The following is a 16,703-nucleotide window of genomic DNA, read 5'->3' as shown; positions in this document are numbered from 1 at the left end:
AAATCTTAAAATATTGACTTAAAACATAAAATTTTGGAGCCATATTCAATTCAGTGTTGAAAAGTGAATTATTTTGTTTATGGAGAGAGGTTTGGCACTTCTGACTGATGCTCATGATTTAAAAACATTTATTTTAGTTGTGTTTGCTGGTAATATATGCTTGACAATGTCCTTCTCGCTAAGATAGTAATATCAGATAAAGTGCCTTTTAATTTTTCTGGAAATGTAAAACCTTCTCTATCTGATAAACCATTAGTTTATAAGAGGTTCTTTGCTTATGTCAGTTGCCAAATGCCAAGTAATTTAAAAAAACTAGTGGACAGAAAACTCTAACAACCGACAAACAAATCTGCTAAAAAAAAAAATAAAATGTCAAAAGCCAGTTTTCATTAAAAAGTATTCAGATGTCTGTTTTCATGTCTAGCCTAAGTTATTACAATTTTATTATTGCAATTCTATTGCCTGTTAAGCAAGAAATGTGCAAACATGTTATTTATTCATCCATTGGAACTTTTTTAGCTTTGCTTTCTATACATATTTTCTTTGACCTTAGTGTTTCATTTAAGTCTTTTTTATTTTCCATTTTACATTTATTGTGGTATTCTTTTTTTGGGTAGTATGAGAGACAGAACTTTTCTAAAAGAGCATAAAAAAAGTAAATGTTAAGACTGTTTACAGAATTGCTTCAAGTTCCATGTTACTTGTGGATTACAAAAGTGGGAACATTGAACTTCAAGCACATCTGGCTGCTGTTACAAAATCAGCAAATAGATTGCTTATTTCCCCCAAATAGACTCAAGAACATGCTTTACCATGAATAATTCCCATTGCATATTAAATGGTTATGAGACAAACTCAGTGTATTATAAATGAATAACAACATAATTCACTGTTGTTTACAGTGTTCATTGTTGCTTTAAAAATTAGAATAGACATTTTCTATTTATTTGTCAACTTGAGAAAGGAAAATTTAATGATGCTAGAATGTAACTTCTTTATTTAATGTCTTTTAAAGATGAAGAGGATGAAATAGGAGTTACTTCTGCATAGTTGAAATGCTACATTGTAATTAGCTGAACCAGTATTTTGTACCCCTGCTTGTAAACGTAGAGCTGAATAAAAATAAATCACAAATGGTTTTCTTGGCTTTTGATTTTAAATTTTAAACTGAATTAGAGCTTGAGCATCTTTGGAAATTCCTGTTTCCTCTTTATTTTTTCCTTAATATTTTGATTCTGCTTCATGAATTGGGTTTTGTATATTTGCAGAATTGCATGTATCTTTGAAGAACTTACTGTTTATACAAAACCCTGCAACATTCCAAAAATAAATTATTACCGAATATATGTATATAATACACACATACACGTATACATATGTATATGTGTATATATGAAGATGTATATTTATACCTTCAGCTGGTACATATTTAATTGCATGTACTTTGCTGCCTGCTGGGAATTTGCTGCCTCTATTTTTCAAGTTGCAGTGTGTATATGGCACTGGGCTACTTATTTTTATTTTATTTTATTTATTTACTTTTTTCGAGATGGAGTTTTGCTCTTGTTGCCCAGGCTGGAGTGCAATGGTGTGATCTCGGCTCACTGCAACGTCTACCTCCCAGGTTCAAGTGATTCTCCTGCCTCAGCCTCCCGAGTAGCTGGGATTATGAGACAGAGTTTCACTGTGGCACCCAGGTGGAGTGCAATGGCATGATCTTGGCTCACTGAAACCTCCACTTCTCGAGTTCAAGTGATTCTCCTGCCTCAGCCTCTGAAGTAGCTAGGATTACAGGTGCGCACCACCATGCTCTGCTGATTTTTTTGTATTTTTAGTAGAGACAGGGTATTGCCATGTTGGCCTGGCTGGTCTCAAACGCCTGACCTTGAGTGATCCACCCGCCTCGGCCTCCCAAAGTGCTGAGATTACAGGTGTGAGCCACCACGCCTGGCTGGCACTGTGTTATTTACTGAAGAATATGTGCATTTCTCTGGTACCATGTTGAGGTAGATTGTATTATTATCTTAATAATTGTTTCCCTGAGTAAGAGTACCAATTCATATACCCACTAGTAGTGTTTCACATCTTGAACATTTTTATTGTAAATTTTTAATTTATGCCAATCTATAAAATTGTAAAATATCACCTCATTGTGATATTACTTTATATTTTTATATTTCTAAGTATAGTATATTGACCATATTTTATATGTTTATGAGCCATTCATAATTCCTCATCAGTGAAATGTGCCCCAAGTTTTTTTCCTCATTTTTTTCAAGTGTGTTGACATCTTTTTTTTCATCGTTTTTTTAAATTTTTTTGTTTTTTTTGAGACAAAGTCTCACTCTTGTCCCCCAGGCTGGAGTGCGATGGCACAATCTTGGTTCACTGCAACATCTGCCTCCCGAGTTCAAATGATTCTCCTGCCTCAGCCTCCCGAGTAGCTGGGACTACAGGTGCCTGCCACCATGCCTGGCTAATTTTTGCATTTTCAGTAGAGATGGGGTTTTACCATGTTGGCCAGGCTGGTCTCGAGCTCCTGACCTCAGGTGATCTGCCCGCCTCAGCCTCCCAAGGTGCTGGAATTACAGATGTGAGCCACCGCACCTGGCCTTTTCACTGATTTTTAAAGGCTTGTTTACACGTTTTGGGAGACTAATCATTTGTGCGAACATCTCTCAGCTTATGACTTGTTTTTATGACTTGGAGAGGTTCTTAAAATGGCCGGGCGCGGTGGCTCACGCTTGTAATCCCAGCACTTTGGGAGGCCGAGGCGGGTGGATCACGAGGTCAGGAGATCGAGACCACGGTGAAACCCCGTCTCTACTAAAAAAAATACAAAAAAATTAGCCGGGCGTGTTGGCGGGCGCCTGTAGTCCCAGCTACTCGGAGAGGCTGAGGCAGGAGAATGGCGTGAACCCGGGAGGCGGAGCTTGCAGTGAGCCGAGATTGCGCCACTGCACTCCAGCCTGGGTGACAGAGCGAGACTCCATCTCAAAAAAAAAAAAAAAATGGTCAAGTTTATTAATTTCTCTCATTGATGCTTTTTTAAAACCTTTATTTTAGGTTTGGGGGTACATGTGAAGGTTTGCTACATAGGTAAACACACATCATCACCCAGGTATTATGCCCAGTACCCAGTAGTTCCCTTTTCTCTCCTCTCCCTCCTCCCACCCTCCCCTCTCAAGCAGACTCCAGTGTCCGTTGTTTCTTTCTTAGTGTTCTTATGTTCTTGTCATTTATCTCCCACTTATAAGTGAGAACATACAATATTTGGTTTTCTGTTCCTATGTTTTTAATAGTTTGCTAAGTATAATAGCCTCTAGCTCCATTCATGTTCTTGCAAAAGAAATGATCTCATTCTTTTTTATCGCTGCATAGTATTCCGTGGGTATATGTACCATATTTTCTTTGTCCAATCTGTCATCGATGGGCATTTAGGTTGATTTGATGTCTTTGCTATTGTGAATAGTACTGCAATGAATATTCACGTGTATCTTTACTGTAGAATGATTTATATTCCTCTGTGTATATATGCAGTAATGGGGTTGCTGGGTCAAATGGTAGTTCTGCGTTTAGCCGTTTGAGCAGTGGCCATACTGCTTTCCACAATGGTTGAACTAATTTACATTCCAATCAACAGCATATAAGTGTTCTCTTTGCTCCACAACCTTGCCAGCATCTGTTATTTTTTTATTTTTTTATAGTAGCCATTCTGACTGGTGTGAGATGGTATCTCATTGTGGTTCTGATTTGCATTTCTCTAATGATCAGTGATATTGAGCTTTTTTTTCCCGTATGCTTGTTGGCCACGTGTATGTCTTCTTTTGAGAATTGTCTGTTCATGTCCTTTGCTCACTTTTTAATGGGGTTGTTTTTATCTTGTAAATTTGTTTAAGTTCCTTATTGATGCTGGATATTAGACCCTAGTCAGATGCAAACATTTTCTCCCAATCTGTAGGTTGTCTGTTTACTCTCTTGATAGTTTCTTTTGCTGGGCAGATGTGCAGAAGCTCTTAAGTTTAACTAGATCCCATTTGTCAATGTTTGCTTTCGTTGCAATTGCTTTTGGTGTCTTTGTCATAAAGTCTTTGCTAGGACCTATGTCCAGGATGGTATTGCCTAGGTTCTCTTCCAGGGTTTTTATAGTTTTGGGTTTTACATTTAAGTCTTTAATCCATCTTGAGTTGATTTTTTGTATTTATGCTTTTTTTTTCATTTCTTGTTTAGCAAATCTTTTCTAGGTTGAGGCCATAACATCATTCTTCTAAATGGTCTTCTGAAAGTTTTTGTAGTTCTGCTTTTAATGATAAGATTTAATCCACTGGGAATTTATTATATATGGTGTGAGGAAGTGATCTGATTTTATATTCTTCTATTTATTGAACATTCCCTTCTTTTCTCAAAAATTGGCAATGCTAGATCTTTCACAAATCACATTATCAAATAAATATACTTGAGTTTCTTTCTGCCAATTTCCAGTTAGTTCAATTGGTTTGTCTACATTACTATAGTTTTATTGTATGTTTTCTTTTCTTTTTCTTTTCTTTTTTGAGATGGAGTCTCGCTCGTCGCCCAGGCTGGAGTGCAGTGGTGCAATCTCAGCTCACTGCAAGCTCCGCCTCCTGGGTTTACACCATTCTCCTGCCTCAGCCTCCTGAGTAGCTGGGACTACAGGTGTCTGCCACCACGCCAGGCTAACTTTTTGTATTTTTAGTAAAGACAGGGTTTTACCGTGTTAGCCAGGATGGTCTCGATCTCCTGACCTCATGATCTGCCCACCTCGGCCTCCCAAAGTGCTGGGATTACAGGCATGAGCCACCATGCCAGACGGTTTTATTATATCTTTATAAATTGCTAATTGCCCCACCTTGATTTTTTTCATCAGGCTTGTCTTGACTACTTTTGCCTTGTTTTTGTTTATATACATTTTATAAGGTCATTATAAGTTTTACAAAAACCCTGTTGGAATTCTGGTTTGGATCACATTTAATTGCTAGATCAACTTAAGAACTGATATTTTTTGCAACATTGAGACTGTCCAAAATGGATTCTACTCTCTATTCTTTTTTTTTCAGTCTTTAGCCCTAATCTTTTGATGAAGCTTATTTGCTCTATAAAGGTTTAGGGTATCATTTTGTCAGTTTATCTAGGAATTGTACAGTATATTAGAAATTATATCTTTGTAAATTCTTCTCCTAGATGATTTTTACTCATTTCAGAAATGCAGTTGATTTTTTTAATGTAAAAAAAAATTAAATTTTTATGGGAGCTTAGCAGGTATATATATTTATGAGGTAAATGAGATATTTTGATAACAGGCATATCATACATAATAATGACATCAGGATAAACGGGATATCTGTCATCTCAAACATCGATCCTTTATTTGTGTTACAAACAATCCAATTACACTCTTATAGTTATTTAAAAATGTTCAATAAATTATTCTTGACTGTATTACCCTATTGTGCTATCAAATACTAGATCTTATTCATTCTTTCTAACTATATTTTTGTACCCGTTAACCATCCCCACTTTCCCCAACCCCCTCTATCCTTCCCAACCTCTGTGAACCATCATCCTACTGTTGATCTGCAGAGTTCAATTGTTTTAATTTTTAGCTCCCACAAATAATTGAGAAGATGTGAAGTTTGTCTTTCTGTTCCTGGCTTATTTTGCGGAACTTAATGATCTCCAGTTCCATCCAAGTTTTTGCAAATGACAGGATCTCATTCTTTTTTATGGCTGAATAGTACTCCATTATGCATAAGTAACACATTTTCTTTTTCCATTCATCTGTTGATGGATACTTAGCTTGCTTCCAGATCTTCACTATTGTGAACAGTGCTACGACAAAGATGGGCCTGCAGATATCTCTTTGACACAGTAATTTCCTTTCTTTTGGGTATATACCTAGCAGTGGGATTGCTGGATCATATGTTAATTCTATTTTTAGTTTTTTGAGGAACCTCTGCCCTGTTTTCCATAGTGGCTGTACTAATTTGCATTCCTATTAACACTGTACAAAAGTTTCATTTTCTCCATATCCTTGTTAGCATTTATTATTGCCTGTCTTTTGGATAGAAGCCATTTTTTTTTTGAGTACCAATAAGTCTTTATTTATCCATTGTATTTTCCCAGGGAAAGGAGAAAGGAAGAGTCAGCATGTGTTAAAAAATGATTAGAAAATGGGAAAGGAAGTACCCAGTACAGAAAAATCAACCATCAAATAAACACACCCCAGTGATGGGGTCACCAAAGCCCAAAGGGGCTCAGTCTCCTGCAGTTCAGGAATGAGGGAAAAGGATCAGGAAAAAAACACACAGGTACAGGCTTTCCTACCCTCCCTTCCCATAAATTCAAGATTTTACACAAAGCTTTGGTTTCTAGCAGTAAACGTGGAGTTACATTCGTTCGTCTCCTATTAAACAATCTTGTGGCCACTTTGACATAAGTTTCTAGCAACTGCATAAAAGTTCCTGAGTGACTTGGATATACATTCATATTCCCTTTCTTGGCCTCCTGACCCCACTTTCTACATGGAAGGCCCCCAATTGCATCTCTTTACTTTAGGATTAGAAATTAAAATTAAGTAGGTTTGATCCATCCAAAATACAGTAGTGTGTGTTTTTTTTTTTTTTTTTTTTTTTTTTGAGACAGAGTCCCGCTCTGTAACCAGGCTGGAGTACAGTGGTGCGATCTCAGCTCACTGCAACCTCTGCCTCCTTGGCCCAAGCAACTCCCCTGCCTCAGCCTCCTGAATAGCCAGGACTACAGGTATGTGCCACCACACCCGGCCAATTTTTTTGTATTTTAGTAGAGACGGGGTTTCACCATGTTGGCTAGGATGGTTTTGAACTCCTGACGTTGTGATCCACCTGCCTCAGCCTTCCAAAGTGCTGGGATTACAGGCGTGAGCCACCGGGCCCAGGCTACAGCAGTGTCTTAAGTGTTTGGCATGAATACATCAAGAAATGGTTGGCCTAGCATGGTGGCTCATGCCTGTAATCCCAGCACTTTGGGAAGCCAAGGTGGGCAGATCACCTGAGGTCAGGAGTTCCAGACCAGCCTGGACAACACGGTGAAACCCCGTCTCCACTAAAAATACAAAAATTTTCTGGGCGTGGCGGGTGCCTGAAATCCCAGCTACTCAGGAGGACAAGGCAGGAGAATCACCAGAACCCAAGAGGCAGAGGCTACAGTGAGCCAATCATGCCACTGCACTCCAGCCTGGGTGACACAGCGAGACTCCATCTCAAAAAAAAAAAAAAAAAAAGAAGAAAGAAATGGTAATGGTCTTGACTTAGGAGGTTGGAAACAAGGGATGGAGGGTTTTCCTAGCTTCAGGATTTTTGCATACATTGTTCAAGAGTTGTGGAGACACTCCAAGCATTAAATGTGTATGTGTGTGGGTGTGTAAGTTTTCTTTTGGGGGTGAACAGAAAAGATGGCAGGGTAGAAGACAAGTCTTTAGGACAGAAGATCTGTTCTAATAGGTAGTAAGGGAAGGGGAATACAAAAGAAAGGATGGTTCAAGATCCCCACTTTAAGAAGAGGGCCCCCCAAACTAATGTTTCAGATCTTTTTGCCTGGTGCAGAACCTTCTGTCAAAGATGCTTTGGCTATTTTTCTCTCAATACAAAAAGAAGTTTGTAAACAAACCCCCAAAGAACATGGAGAAAGACCAATACATTATATTTACACAAACTAGGCCACCTAGCAATCAACTTAGTGAAGTCCTACATAGCCCAGACAAATACAGTAACTTGGGGGGGCAGCATTTAGGGGAGACAAGAACCCAGGATCAGACACATACCACCCAATGTGTTCCATTGCATTTGTCCCATTTCAACACAGTGAGGTAGGTTTGCAGTGATCTCACAGCATGTAAACGAAACCCCCTTTTTCTCCTTTAGCTACCATGACACTATTAATCACTATTGCAGCAGGGCAGGACACAGGCCCCAGGCACCACAAAGCCCTCGCTTATGTGTCTCCCTGGAACCCGAGAATTTTGAAAGGTTAAGGATCTTACCTTACTTCATACATCCATCCCTCGACAGCACAGGATTAAGTACAGGGATATTGGTCTTTAAACTTATCCTTAGCAACTCTAGTTTTACAAACACACACACACCCTGTGGTACATGGTAGGCCTAACCTAATCTGGTGAAGAATGGATCTGGAGATGTAAAGCACGTCCTGTGCCCTAGGATTAGACAACTGTCATCTAATCTTGGCTTGCTCTCTGGGCTTTTCACCTGGCCCAGCCTCTCCTAGCCTCTGTGTACCACCATTTCCTGTTTAGACTAATTCCCAATCTTCCAGTAGAAGGCAATCAAGTCATGGGGCAACCCAGTTAAAACCTAGTCTCCCATAAAACATTTTCAAGGCAGAGGGGGTTTCAAGAGGACACTATGGCAGAAAAGCCAGCTCTTATTGGCAAAAATGAGGTAGTTCAATAGGCTGTGCACTCCAAATAGTTGCTCTCCACAGTGGCAAAAACAACAAAAAGTATTCCTGCTGCGCAGACCTGGAGCTGCTGCTGGCTATCCCTGAGATTGCTCATGTACCTGAGAACACAGTGCAGGAAATGTGGGCCTTAGATTAAAATATGCAAAAATACAGAACCAGAATATTTATATTAAGGAAAAAAAGTTAAAATGCACAAGATACATCATTCGCACACAGCTAGTGCAGTTGGCATCCTGGAGAAAGTGGGACCCAAGGTGCAGTATCCAAGGGAGCAAATAAATAAAATCACGTTGGTCCAGAATGGGGTGGGGGTGAGCATAGAGCAGCAGGTCTGCAGCCGTTCCCCCAAACACCCTTTTTGCCATCATCATTACCCATTGCTTGGGACAGTTGCCAGCTCCCTATCCCAAAAGTGGGTATGAGGATACAAGATGTGAAAAAAAACACTGCTTACTCCTGAGAGATTCCCTTCCACAGAATGTAGTGGTTTGGCTCCATGAATCTGGTCTTATACCTAATCATTTCACTCTGGCATGGGAATTATTATATATCCTTCTTTAAAAGGAAAACAACTTCCCTATCCACGCCACTTTCAAAAGCTGGAAATTCTGGGGATGGAGACTCAAAGTTTGCAGGTTGTAGGGTGATTCCCCCATCCTGGTTGCCCCCAGAACCCTCACTTGCATTTGGACAGAGCATGGTTGGAGTTCCTTTGACTGACCTTTCCCCCCACCTACAGGGAAGAAAGGGTGATGGTGTGAACCCAAGCCTGAGATACATGGCAATGCCAGCTAGCCCCGATGCACCCTATTCCCACTTTCTCCACTCTGCCTGCTCCTCGAAACTTCCTGATAGCAAAAGAATAGCCCCCACCCATCGTGGCTCAATTCTGCGCCTCTGGGAGCAGGGCAGGGCTGTGGATTTCTTCTTCCTCCTAAAAGTAGGTTGGCTTTCCCTGTGCACTAGGGCCCTGCTGGGGCTTCAGCGGACATGAGGCTACCATATGGCTGATGCTCTGGCAGAAGTGGCACTTCTTGGGCTGGGGTGGCAGCTTGCATTCCTTGGCATGATGGTCTAGACCTCCACAGTTGTAGCACCTGTCTCCTTTTGATCTGTGCTTCTGCATGTTCTTCCCTTTTGGCCGCCTCTCACTCTCAATACAGAATACTCCACCAGGTCCGGTGACACGGATGGATTCCAGACCCTTGGCTGACTTCTTAAACGTGAACTCCACTGCCTCACCCTCCTTCAAGCTCCAGAACCCCTCCATGTGCAGCTTACTCTGGTGCACAAAGACGTCCACTGGGGGGTCGAGCGCGACCCCGGCCCGGGCGGTCATGGACAGGAAGCCGAACCCCATTCGCACGTTGAACCACTTACAGATGCCCACACTGTGCAGCAGCTGAGGCTCTTCCGCTGCCCGGGCCGCGTCCTCCAGCGCCTCCTCGGGCGCCTCTTCTGCCGCCTTGGCACAGCCACCTGCAAACTGCTGGTTGGACACGGAGCCCATGGTCGTCGGCTGAGCCCGTGGCCCCGGGCCCCTGGTCGGGCAGCTGCTGGCCCCGGAGAAGTCCGAAGGCAAAGGGGAAGTTCGGAGAAGAAGCTGCTACATCTTCCCCCGCACAATAGCGGTGGGAGGGCCCACCGGCTAGAAGCCATTTTAACTGGGGTGAGATGATATCTCATTGTAGTTTTGACTTGCATTTATCTGATGATCAGTAATGTTAAACATCTTGTCATATGCCTGTTTGACATTTGTATGTCTTCTTTTAAGACATGTCTATTCAGATCTTTTGCCCATTTTCAAGTCAGATTATTGGTTTTTTTCCTATAGAGTTGTTTGAGCTCCTTTGCAAATATTTTCTCCCATGCTGTGGGTTGTCTCTTCATTTTTTGTGATTGTTTCCTTGGTTGTGCAGAAGCTTTTTGACGTGACAAGATCCCATTTGTTTATTTTTGCTTTGGTTGCCTGTGCTTGTGGGGTAATTACTCAAGAAATCTTTGCCCACTCCAATGTCCTGGAGAGTTTCTCCAGTGTTTCTTTTAGTAGTTTCCTAGTTTGAGGTCTTAGATTTAAGTTTTTCCTACATTTTTATTTGATTTTTATGTATGACAAGGGATAGGGCTCTAATTTCATTGTTTTGCATGTGGATATCCAGCTTTCCCAGCATCATTTATTGAGGAGACTATCCTTTCCCCAGTGTATGTATTCTTGTGATCTTTGTCAAAAATAAGTTCACTGTAAATATGTGAATTGACTTCTGGGTTCTCTGTCCTACTCCACTGGTGCATGTGTCTGTTTTTATGCCAGTACCATGCTGTTTTGGTTACTGTAGCTCTGTACTATAGTTTGAAGTCAGGCAATGTGATTCCTCTGGTTTTATTCTTTTTGCTCAGGATAGCTTTGGCTATTCTCAGTCTTTTTTTTTTGGTTCCATATAAATGTTAGTATTATTTTTTTCTATTTTTGTGAAGAATGTTGTTGGTATTTTTATAGTAATTGCATTGACTCTGTAGATTGCTTTGGGTAGTATGGACATTTCAACAATTTTGATTCTTCCAATCCATGATGGAATATCTTTTCATTTTTTTGTGTCTTCTTCAAAGTCTTGCATTAGTGTTTTATAGTTTTTGTTGTACTGATCTTTCACTCTTTTATTTAAGTTAATTTCTAGGTGTTTTATTTTATTTGTATCTATTGTTAATGGAATTACTTTGTTGATTTCTTTTTCAGGTTGTTTGCAGTTGGCATATAGAAATGCTATTAATTTTTGTATGTTGATCTTGTGTTCTGCAACTTTACTGTCAGTTCTTATAGTTTGTCAGTTCTTATAGTTCTTATAGTTTGTCAGTTCTTATGGTTTTTTGTTGTAGTCTTTTTTTTAAGATATAAGATTATATAATCTGCAGACAAGCATAATTTGACTTCTTCCTTTCCAATTTGCATGCCCTTTATTTCTTTCTCTTGTCTGATTGCTCTAACTAGGACTTTCAGTACTACGTTGAATAACAGTAATGAAAGTGGGCATCTTGTCATATTCCAGATCTTATAGGAAAGGCTTTCAGTTTTTCCTTATTCAATATAGATATGAGCTGTGGGTCTGTTGTATATGACTTTTGATGTACTGAAGTATGTTTCTTCTTTCCCAAAATTTTCAAGGTTTTTATCATGAAGGGATGCTGAATTTTATTAAATGCTTTTTCAGCATCAATTGAAATGATCATACGGTTTTTGCCCTTCATTGTGTTGTTATGATGTATCACATGGATTGATTTGCCTATATTGAACCATCCTTACATCCCTGGGATAAATCCTACTTGGTCATGATGAATGATTTTTTTTTACGTGTTGTTGAATTCAGTATACTAGTATTTTGTTGAAGATTTTTGCATCAATGTTCGTCAGTCATATTGGCCTGTAGTTTTCTTTTTTTGATGTGTCTTTGTCTGGTTTTGGTGTCAGGGTAATACTAGCCTTGAGAATGAGTTAGGAAATATTCCTTCCTCCTCTGTTTTTTGGAATAGTTTGAGTAGGATTGGTATTAGTTCTTTTTTAAATGTTTGGTAAAATTCAGCAGTGAAGCCATTGGGTCCTAGGCTTTTCTTTGTTGGGAGAATTTTTATTACAGCTTCAATCTCATTACTTGTTTTTGTTCTGGTCAGGTTTTAGATTTCTTGCTTATTCACTCTTGGTAGGTTGTGTGTGTCTAGGAATTTATCCATTTCTTTTCAGTTTTCAAATTTATTAGCATATAGTTGCTCGTAGTAGCATCTAATGATTTTTTGATTTCTGCCACATCAGTTGTAATGTCTCTTTTTCATCTCTGATTTTATTTATTTGAATCTTCTCTCTTTTTTTCCTACTTCATCTGGTTGAAGGCTTGTTGATTTTATCTCTTTAAGAAACTTTTTGTTTTGTTGATTTTTTGTGTTTTTTAAATTTTCATTTCATTTATTTCTGCGCTGATCTTTATTATTTCTATTCTACTAATTTTGGGTTTGGTTTGCTCTAGCTTTTCTAATTCTTTAAGATGTATCATTAGGTTGTTTATTTGAAGTTTTTCTACCTTTTTCGTATTGATACTTCTTGCTACAAACTTTCCTCTTACTACTGCTTTTACTGTATCCCATAGATTTTGGTATGTTGTATTTTCATTTTTATTTGTTTCAAGAAAATTTTCCTTCTTTATTTCCTTCTTTATTTCTTTATTGACCCATGGGTCATTCAGGAGCATATTTAATTTCCATGTCTTTGTATAGTTTTCAAAATTCTTCCTGTTACTGATTTCTAGTTTTATTACCTCGTGGTCAGAGGTAATAAAACTTGATGCAACTTAAATTCAAAAAAGTTTTTAAAGACTTATTTTGTGGCCTAACATACAGTCTGTCCTTGTGGATAATCCATATGTGGATGAGAAGAATGTTTACATCCTTTGGATGAAATGTTCTGTAAATATTTATTAGGTTCATTTTTTCGAGATGGGGTCTGGCTCTGTTACCCAGGCTGGAGTGCAGTGGTGTGATCTTGGCTACTGCAACTTCTAACTCCTGGATTCAAACCATCCTCCCACCTCAGCCTCCCAAGTAGCTGGGACTACAGGTGCATGCTACAATGCCCAGCTAGTTTTTGGAATTTTTGTAAAGATGGGGTTTTGCAATGTTACCCAAGCTGGTCTTGAACTGCTGAGCTCAAGCAATCCACCGACCGTGGCCTCCCAAAGTGCTGGGATTACAGGCATGAGCCACTGTGCCTGGCCCAGGTGTGTTTTCATTTAGCTACTCTATGTCTTTTGATTGGAGAGTTTAGTTCATTTAAATTGAATGTTATTATTGATAAGTAAGGACTTACTCCTGCCATTTTATTAGTTGTTTTCTGGTTGTTTTGTGGTCTTCTCTTCCTTTTTCCTTCCTTCCTGTCTTCCTTTTAGTGAAAGCCATTTACTCATGTGGTATGTTTTAATTTTTTGGTTTTTATTTTTTGTGCATTTGTTGTAGGTTTTTTGGTTTGAGGTTACCATGAAGTGTGCATGTAATTTAATGCATTATATTAAACTGCTGATCATTTAATACTGATTGCATAAACAAGCAAAGAGAAAACTAATAAAAACTCTACACTTCAGCTTCATCCCCCCACTTTTTAACTTTTTGTTGTGTCTATCTTATTACACTGTGTCTTGAAAAATTATTACAGTTATTATTTTTGAGTGGTTCATCTTTTAGTCTTTCTACTTCAGATATGAGTAGTTTACACACCACAGTTACAGTGTTATAATAGTAATATACTTACCATACTAAGTATAATACTATTACCAGTGAGTTTTATACCTTCAGATGATTCATTATTGCACATTAATATCCTTTCCTTTCAGATCAAAGAAATTCCTGTAGCATTTCTTGTAGGATAGGTCTGGTATTGATCGAATCCCTCAAGGTTTTTTTGCTGGATATACTACTCCAGGATAAAAGCATTTCTTCCTCAGCACTTTAAATATGTCATGCCCCTCTCTTTTGGTCTGTAACATTTCCACTGAGAAGTCTGCTGCCAGAAATGCCTACCAGTACCCAAGGCCTGGAATTCATGACCCCAGGAGCCTGCTTGGTGCTCTTCCCTACTATGGCCAAATTGGTATCCAAAGTTGAAAGACAATGTTCCCTTTTGTCTTCCCTTTCCCTTCCTCAAGCTGAGGGGATTTCTTCCCATAGACACCACATCTGGGAATGTGCTGGATCATTCTTGAAGCTAGCATGACACTAAGTCTTACCCCAGGCCCACGCAAGTACTGCCTGGCTGTCAGTGCTGAGTATTCAGAGACCAAGGGCTCTTAGTCAGCAGATGATGAATTCTGCCAGGAGTGGGTCCTTTCTTTCAAGGTAGTGGGTTCCCCTCTGATCCAGTGTGTGTTTAGAAATGTTGTTTGGGAGCCAGGCCCTGGACTGGAGGCCTTGGGACTCTGCCTGGTGCCATAGTCTACTGTGGCTGAGCTGGTATCCAAGTTGCAAGACAAAATTCTTTTTACTCATCCCTCCCCTCTCCTCAGGCAGAGTGAAGGAGTCTCAGAGCTGCAAACTGTGTTGCCTGGGGGTGACACCAGCACTCTTGGCCACCCTGGCTGGTGTCTCACTATGTCACATGCACCCCCAAGCCCACTGGCTTTGAGCCCAGCACAGCATCAGAGATTGCCTAGGACTTGCAGTCCTTGTGACCTAGACTGCCTTTGAAGTTTATTTAGGACTCCAGTGCACTTTAGCCCATGGTGGTAGTGGAGTTTGCTAGAACTAAGGTTCTGACCGCTGGGATGAATGATTTGCCTCTGGCTAGGGTTGGTCTAAATGTTCCTCTCTGGGTGCAGACTGAATTCTGCCTGCTGTTTCTTTCTGCTGTGACAGGGCAGCACTGAGTTTCAATGCAAAATCCCACAATCACTGTGCTCTCCCTTCCCCAAATACACAGATTCTCTCTTCATGCCATGTAGCCACTGCTGGGAGATAGGAGAAGGGTGATGCAGGTGATTTAAGACTGCCTCTCCTAACTTTTTTGGCATCTCATTCCTTAATATGCTAAAACCAGGTACTGTGATCACTCACCTGATTTTTCCTTCTTATGAAGGTGCTTTTTTATGTGAATAGTTGTTCAATTTGGTGTTCATGCTGTGGGGAAAATTGCTAAAGGCTTCTATTTGAACATTTTGCTCTGCCTCTTTGATTGCAGTTGACTTTTATATGTTGGTTTGGCATCTGGTAACTTTGCCAAACTCTTATTAGTTCTATTATTTACTTGTTTATTTATTCATTCATAGAGTTCTATGTAGATAGGTATCTGCAAATTATGAGGTGTTCTAGTTTTTACTTTCTAATCTTGTTCCCTCTTCTTTCTATCCTCCTCCTTTTTCCTTTTCTTCTCTTTTTTTAAAAAAATGCTGTTTAGAATTCCACTACAGTGTTGAATAGGAGCGTGTTCATAGTGGGTGGTACTCATTGTATCATTCCCAATCTTAAAAGGAATGCTTTCAGTTTTTCATGGTTTTTTTTGTTTTGTTTTGAGATGGAATTTCACTCTTATTCACTCAGTGCAATGGCACTATCTCGGCCCACTGCAACCTTCACCTCCTGGGTTCAAGCAGTTCTCCTGCCTCAGTCTCCCAAGTAGCTGGGATTACAGGCGTGTGCCACCATGCCTGGCTAATTTTTTGTATTTTTAGGAGAAACATGGTTTCACCATGTTAGCCAGTCTGGTCTCGAACTCCTGACCTCAGGTGATCCACCCAGCTCAGCCTCCCGAAGTGCTGGGATTACAGGCGTGAGCCACCGCACCCGGCTAGTTTTTCATACTTGTAGTTTTTTCTTACTTACAGTTCTTTTGGTAGATTCCATTTATCAAATTAAGAATGTCTCTATTTTGTCAGGATATTTTTAAAAATCATGAATGGTTATGGAATTTTTGAATTCTTCTTTTTTTTTTTTTTTTTTTTGAGATGGAGTCTCACTCTGTCACCCAGCCTGGAGTGCAGTGGGTGATCTCAGCTCACTGCAAGCTCTGCCTCCCAGGCTCATGCCATTCTCCTGCCTCAGCCTCCCGAGTAGCTGGGACTACAGGCACCTGCCACCGTACCCGGCTAATTTTTTTGTATTTTTGGTAGAGACGGGGTTTCACCATGTTAGCCAGGATGGTCTTGATCTCCTGACCTTGTGATCTGCCCACCTCGGCCTCCCAAAGTGCTGGGATTACAGGCATGAGCCAACACGCTTGGCCTGAATTTTTCTTTATCTTTTGAGAGGATTATATGGTTTCTTCCTTTAATCTATTAATGTTATAAACTCCACAATATATTATTTTCATTATATTATGTTTTTGTTTGTTTTCCTTTAAATAGTTATACATTGATTAAATGGATTGAAAATATAAGATTAAAAGCCTTATCTATTTATGCAACCATTTACCATTTATGGCATATTTATTACTTTATGTAGAGTTTCCATCGGGTGTTATTTTCAGGTGTTTACAGTTCTTTTTCTCACAGCTTGTCATAAACGTCTCTCAAAGTACCTGGGCACATGGTAGATGTTTAGTAAATAATTGTTGAAAGAATATGATATAACCCCAGGTGTGACACAAGAAATTATTCCTTTGAAGGATCTCTGATATTGTCTTCTAGTTACTTATGTACTCTCAGATTTTTTGTCTCCTCAAAACTACCATGCTTTTATCTATATAAGGTGGAAAAATA

At 39.7% G+C, this 16,703-nt stretch overlaps 1 pseudogene; it reads right to left on the bottom strand.

Annotated features, from left to right (window-relative positions):
• Window positions 1–9,412: 9,412 nt before the first annotated feature.
• Window positions 9,413–10,119, bottom strand: LOC115838333 (annotated as a pseudogene).
• Window positions 10,120–16,703: the final 6,584 nt, after the last annotated feature.

Source organism: Nomascus leucogenys, chromosome 14 (genome assembly GCF_006542625.1).
Source record: "Nomascus leucogenys isolate Asia chromosome 14, Asia_NLE_v1, whole genome shotgun sequence".
In the NCBI taxonomy this organism is placed as follows: Eukaryota; Metazoa; Chordata; class Mammalia; order Primates; family Hylobatidae; genus Nomascus; species Nomascus leucogenys.
This window is presented reverse-complemented; position numbering and strand designations above follow the sequence as displayed.